The following is a 6,788-nucleotide window of genomic DNA, read 5'->3' as shown; positions in this document are numbered from 1 at the left end:
GTAATCCTCAGGGTCAAGCAATAGTGGAAAGAGCCCATCATACTTTAAAAGTTCAAATTACAAAATTACAGCAAGGGGAATTCAAGTACAGTTCTCCACATCACATTCTTCAACACGCACTATTTGTATTAAATAATTTGAATACTGATTCACAAGGTAATACTGCCATGATGAGGCATTGGAATCCCGATATTAATAAACCTAAACCTAGGGTGAAATGGAAGGATCTGCTCACTGGTCAATGGAAAGGACCTGATATTTTACTAACCAGTGGCAGAGGGTATGCTTGTGTATTTCCACAGGGCGCCGACTCGCCGTTGTGGGTGCCTGACCGTCTCATCAGACATGTCGGGCCCTCCGCCCCCGCCTTACCACTTTCCAATCAGGCACAAGCCACCACAGCCGGAGACGTCAGCTGATGAATCACCATCAGCTAAAGAACCGCTGCTGCAGCAGATACAAAACCTCACCATCGGAGAGAGACCAATTCTTTGTCTGCCGCGTCCGCGCCTGAGACCTCGCAAGAGACAAGCCGTCTCTACGAGAACTTCGAATCCACCAACTTGGGGTCAGATTAAACGACTTGCTGACGACGCCGAGAAAGTGGTAACAGACCAGGGAGCTACCTTAACACCTGGAAATCTTTTTGTTGCTATGCTTGCTATATTGGCCTGCCAGGTAACTAGGGGAAATGCTTTGGGTAATTCTTATTGGACTTATCTCCCTGATCCACCAATTTTATAAACTGTAGCCTGTGATAATGAGGATATACCAGTATCTACTACTATGCCCAGGTTAATGGGAGGAGCCATAAGCTCCTATCCATATAATAAATTTAAAACAAATAATAATTTTACTTTTCATGGAAAATCAGGGTTCCATCCTGTATGTTTTATATTTCCATCGATTAATAATTCTGTAGCCTCGTAAGAATGGATGTATACCGGTTTTTCTTAAAGGACAGCTTACTGCTTCTCCTTCGAGTCAATCTAATAAGAGACTTCTTTGGTCTTTGATTTATCTAGCACCCGGAGAAGATCCAACTTATAATCAACCTTCCTCTCATCCTTTAAAATTTCCTCCTTGTAATCCTCCTTATGGTATTTGTACAGGAATACAATCATCTATATTACAATCTCTGGAAGACCAGTTGGATAGTAACTGGGATGCTGTAGATGCCAATACAGGATTTCCTACATGGAATTATTGTATATATTCAAGAATAGATATTCCCATACAGGATACCACAAAAAATGTACATGACTGGAGTAATCCTGATCCATCTAAGGATTACAGATCTTATTTACAACATCATGCACATTATGATTGGAATAATTCATTCATTCCTGCTTCTATGCATGTTAATAGATGGCACACTGGAGGATGGGTGCCTCCTATCCTAACTATGGCTTAAGATAATATGTATTATGCACAGACCCAGCTTTGGAAAGCTATTGCTGCACCATCGCCAGTTATTCTTCATAGACCTAAAAATATGGGCATTTATTCTATGCAGGCTTGTGTGTCAGCACCTTATGTATCCTTGGTAGCCCCCAAATATGTGGATCTAAATATTTATCATAATACTTCTGATTCTACTTTTTGGACACATTGCTATGATTGTATTTTGACAAGTTGTATAAATCCCTCTATGAATGTACAAGTTTTAGTGATTCTTAAACGACCACCATACATTATGTTGCCTGTAAAATTATCCTCTGCCTGGTATGATGATTATGGCTTACAACTTTTGCATGAAACTGAAGTTTTATTATGTTCAAAGAGATTTGTTGCAGCTTTAATTGTAGGAATATCTACATTTATAGCTGTAATAGCATCATTTTCTCTTTCAATAAGTTCCTTAGCTTAACAAGTACATACAGCTTAACATGTAAATGATCTTTCAAAAAATGTATCTTTAGCTCTGGCTACTCAGGAACTTATAGACAGAAAGTTAGAAGCAAAGGTGGATGGATGCCTTAGAAGAAGCAATTTTACAATAGGGCAGGAATTAACAGCGCTCAAAGTAAGATTAGCTTTGAGGTGTCATAAAAAATATAGATGGATTTGTGTTACTCCTTTAAAAGTGAATGAATCATTATATTCTTGGAAACAAATTCAGACTCATATTATGGGAGTTTGGAACCAAACAGATGTTAGTTTAGACCTTACTAAATTACATCAAGAGATTCATGACATAGGAAATACAAACTTAGATTTATCTCCAGCACAGTTTGCTCAGAATTTTTTTGAAAGTACTAAGTGATTTGTGTCACATAAAACCTTATTCTCAATGCTCATTAATGGAGGAATCATTGCAGTTGTTGTACTAATTCTGATATTTTTACTTCCTGTCATCATCAGAATAATTATTAAAAGCATCAAACAACTTTCCGTGGAGCTACATACTGCACTTTTTTTTTTTTTTTTTTTTTGGTGCGGTACATGGGCCTCTCACTGTTGTGGCCTCTCCCGTTGCGAAGCACAGGCTCCGGATGCGCAGGCTCAGCGGCCATGGCTCACAGGCCCAGCTGCTCCGCAGCATGTGGGATCTTCCCAGACCGGGGCACGAACCGGTGTCCCCTGCATCGGCAGGCAGACTCTCAACCACTGCGCCACCAGGGAAGCCCCATACTGCACTTTTAAAAAATAAAAAAGGGGGAGATGTCAGAAGCCATCTTGGAGCCATTGCACCATGACAAAGTCATGAGCAATGGAAGGCGAAACTGCAAGGCAGCGCCGTGCCAGGAAGGTGGACTACAGCTCCGTTGTTATGTTTTATGATAATAAATTTACATACAGGGGCAGTTTGGTGGGATGTTGCTCCACGTGAAAGAAAAATTCTTCTAGGACTCCCCCTCCTGAAACTACCACAGAATGGGAAGTACCCACTAAAGCGCCGGGGAAATGGGTAAAGAATTAAGAGCCTGGAACTAAGGGGATGTTTTTATGAAAAACACCCTCTAGTATGGCCATGGGCCGGAGTTCCTGATGACATAGGAAATTTATGGTTCTATTATAAAGGAAGATGAATTATAGAAAAGCAAATGACTAGAGCAGAATTGGTTGCCAGGATAGGGAGAAAACACTGTCTCAGTTGAAGGAAACAACGAGAAAGAGCATGCAGGTACATTGTAAATATTTTCATGGAACCATTGTAAAAGGTTGCCCATGCAAGAAGAGAAATAGGAACAAGTAGCTCCAACTTTTACAATCGAAATAATCATATAACTGCTTGGCTTGGTTACTAAGAAACAACCTGTGATTAATGGGAACTTGGGGAAATATTTTAATAGGACATCTAGAAACTAGGGGATATTTTTTTTTAAAAATCTTTATAGAACATTTTGAGGTTTGATTGTGCTAAGATTGTTTGGCCACGTACCTGGTAATGTAATCAACTACAATATATAAACCTGTGATTGTAAACAATAGAAGAAGAATGAAGAATAAAGACTTCAGAAAGAGAAACATGCAATGCTGATACTTTAAGAAGTGTAATAGAATTATTTCCTTCGCCGACGCTATCCATCCCTTGGGTATCCCTGGACTTGCTGGAGCTGGACTACGGCAGTCAGGGACATGTAAAAGTATGAGCTTAGACCACTCCCTAACAACATACACAAAAATAAGCTCAAAATGGATTAAAGACCTAAATGTAAGGCCAGAAACTATCAAACTCTTAGAGGAAAACATAGGCAGAACACTCTATGACATAAACCACAGCAAGATCCTTTTGGACCCACCTCCTAGAGAAATGGAAATAAAAACAAAAATAAACACATGGGACCTAATGAAACTCCAAAGCTTTTGCACAGCAAAGGAAACCATAAACAAGACGAAAAGACAACCCTCAGAATGGGAGAAAATATTTGCAAATGAAGCAACTGACAAAGGACTAATCTCCAAAATTTATAAGCAGCTCATGCAGCTCAATAACAAAAAAACAACCCAATCCAAAAATGGGCAGAAGACCTAAATAGACATTTCTCCACAGAAGATATACAGACTTCCAACAAACACATGAAAGAATGCTCAACATCTTTAATCATTAGAGAAATGCAAATCAAGACTACAATGAGATATCATCTCACACCAGTCAGAATGGCCATCCTCAAAAAGTCTAGAAACAATAAATGCTGGAGAGGGTGTGGGAAAAAGGGAACCCTCTTGCACTGCTGGTGGGAATGTGAATTGGTACAGCCACTATGGAGAACAGTATGGAGGTTCCTTAACAAACTACAAATAGAACTACCATATGACCCAGCAATCCCACTACTGGGCATATACCCTGAGAAAACCATAATTCAAAAAGAGTCATGTACCAAAATGTTCATTGCAGCCCTATTTACAATATCCCGGAGATGGAAACAACCTAAATGTCCATCATCGGATGAATGGATAAAGAAGATGTGGCACATATATACAATGGAATATTACTCAGCCATAAAAAGAAATGAAATTGAGCTATTTGTAATGAGGTGGATAGACCTAGAGTCTGTCATCCAGAGTGAAGTAAGTCAGAAAGAGAAAGAGAAATACCATATGCTAACACAAATATATGGAATTTAAGAAGAAAAAAATGTCATGAAGAACCTAGGGGTAAGACAGTAATAAAGACTGACCTACTAGAGAATGGACTTGAGGATATGGGGAGGGGGAAGGGTAAGCTGTGACAAAGCGAAAGAGAGGCATGGACATATATACACTACCAAATGTAAGGTAGATAGCTAGTGGGAAGCAGCCGCATAGCACAGGGAGATCAGCTCAGTGCTTTGTGACCACCTAGAAGGGTGGGATAGGGAGGGTGGGAGGGAGACGTAAGAGGGAGGGGATATGGGAACATATGTATATGTATAACTGATTCATTTTGTTATAAAGCAGAAACTAACACACCATTGTTAAGCAATTATACTCCAATTAAGATGTAAAAAAAAAAAACTGTCACGTTTAGAAATGCAAAATGTTGCCAAATCAGATCCTGCCCCAGGAGATCCGTTGATATTAAATTCTGTGGGACAATAACTTCTTAATTGATCATTCTTCACTTTACATAAAGAGTCTAATTCCTTAATACTATCATGGCTATCATGTCCTATAAATTCAGACTTAAAAACATGTGATTCATCTAGCTTTTTAAAAGTAGGTGAATCATTTAATCTATTTGTTGGAGATGGAGACCCAATCTTCTCTCTTTCAGGAACTTTACTAATCATTCTTAATTCACTACCTTTTGAACAAGGAGTCTGTAAACTGAAAGAATGAGACTGTTTGATTTCCTCATTCAATTCTGTACAACAGAAAGAATTTTTAAATTGATCAGACTTAGGTGCAGATTTTGAAGGGGCAGATTTATAACGGGAAGCAGTGTTACCATGCTTGGAATATGATGACCCCCGTCGGAATCCCAGTTGATTCGTGGGAGGAGAACATCTTTTCATTGCTCCATTTTCTGAAGTCCTTTTGGATTCTCTTTCTAATTTTGAAGAACACTTTCCTCTCTTCCCCATCTAGAGAGTCTCTAAGTAAGAATGAGATGATGTGCGCCTTGAATATGTCTTCTCATACTCATCTAGTGAATCAGAACTTTCTCTTGCCCTGTTATCTGTATATGGCCGAGAATAGCGTGCCCTCTCTCTATAAGGGGAGCGCCTATGGTAACGACCATCAGAGTCATAATAATGGGATTATGACAGATTAGGATGAAGTAGTTCTGTCAGGTCTAGAACGAGACGTGCTTCCCTGCGTCGGCAGGTGCTTCATCGGGAGCGGCTGGAGACGGCGACGCGAGCCCCTCCCCGCGGCAGGGCGTCGGGTGGGAGGGGAGGGGAGGGGGCCGCTGGTTCGGAGGCGGCGGCTTGGGCCGCGTCGGGGCAGGGGCGGCCCGCGTCGCTTGCTTGTTCCCTCGCTCGCTCCCTCCCTCCCTCCCTCCTTTCCTCAGGCGCCCGCCCGCCGCTCTCTCCCCCACACACTCAGCAGCTTATGATTTAATTTTTAGCCAGGAATCTCTTTCCTCCCATAAGGGAAATGATATCTCCCTTTTAATTATCTATTCAGTTATTATGGGGATGGCTGTGAAAATGTAAATTGGCTGAACTGTAGAGAGAGCCCGGGTGCTATTAGGAATTCTGGATGTAGCTCTTTCTGAGGTTGATCCATAACCCTGGCCTTCCTATGATTTAATTGTTTGACCTTTCTCAAAGTTCATGACCAATAAATTTCCTGTCTGCTAAAATTTATTTGAATTGGGTAGATGTCATGTGTCAACAAATTAGCAATTCATCATAGGCATTTTTCTTTCTCTGTACAATCTTCACGACCATAACTTTTCTTCCAGTTTTATTGAGATATAATTGACATACGGCACTGTATAAGTTTAAGGTGTACAACAGAATAATTTGACTTGCATTCATGATGAAATGATTATCACAGTAGGTTTAGTGAGCATCCATCATCTCATATAAATACAAAATTAAAAAGATAAAAAATATATATTTTTCCTTGTGATGAGAACTCTTAGGATTTACACTCTTAATAATTTTCATATATAACATAATTAACATTAACAGCAGTGTTAATTATATTATCATATCATACATTACATCCCTAGTACTTATTTATTTTATAACTGAGAGTTTGTACCTTTTGACTGCCTTCATCCAATTCCCCTCTCCCCTTCCACTCCCCACCTCTGGTAACTACAGGTCTGATCTCTTTTCTGTGAGTTTGTTTATTTGCTTGTTTGTTTGTCTTTGAAGTATAACTGACCTACGACACAATGTTAGTTA

General features: G+C 39.9%; 1 pseudogene; it reads right to left on the bottom strand.

The window, feature by feature from the left end:
• Positions 1 to 429: 429 nt before the first annotated feature.
• Positions 430 to 5,684, bottom strand: LOC132495807 (histone-lysine N-methyltransferase SETD2-like; annotated as a pseudogene).
• Between the last annotated feature and the right edge of the window lie 1,104 nt (positions 5,685 to 6,788).

The sequence above is a fragment of the Mesoplodon densirostris genome, chromosome 9 (assembly GCF_025265405.1).
Source record: "Mesoplodon densirostris isolate mMesDen1 chromosome 9, mMesDen1 primary haplotype, whole genome shotgun sequence".
In the NCBI taxonomy this organism is placed as follows: domain Eukaryota; kingdom Metazoa; phylum Chordata; class Mammalia; order Artiodactyla; family Ziphiidae; genus Mesoplodon; species Mesoplodon densirostris.
This window is presented reverse-complemented; position numbering and strand designations above follow the sequence as displayed.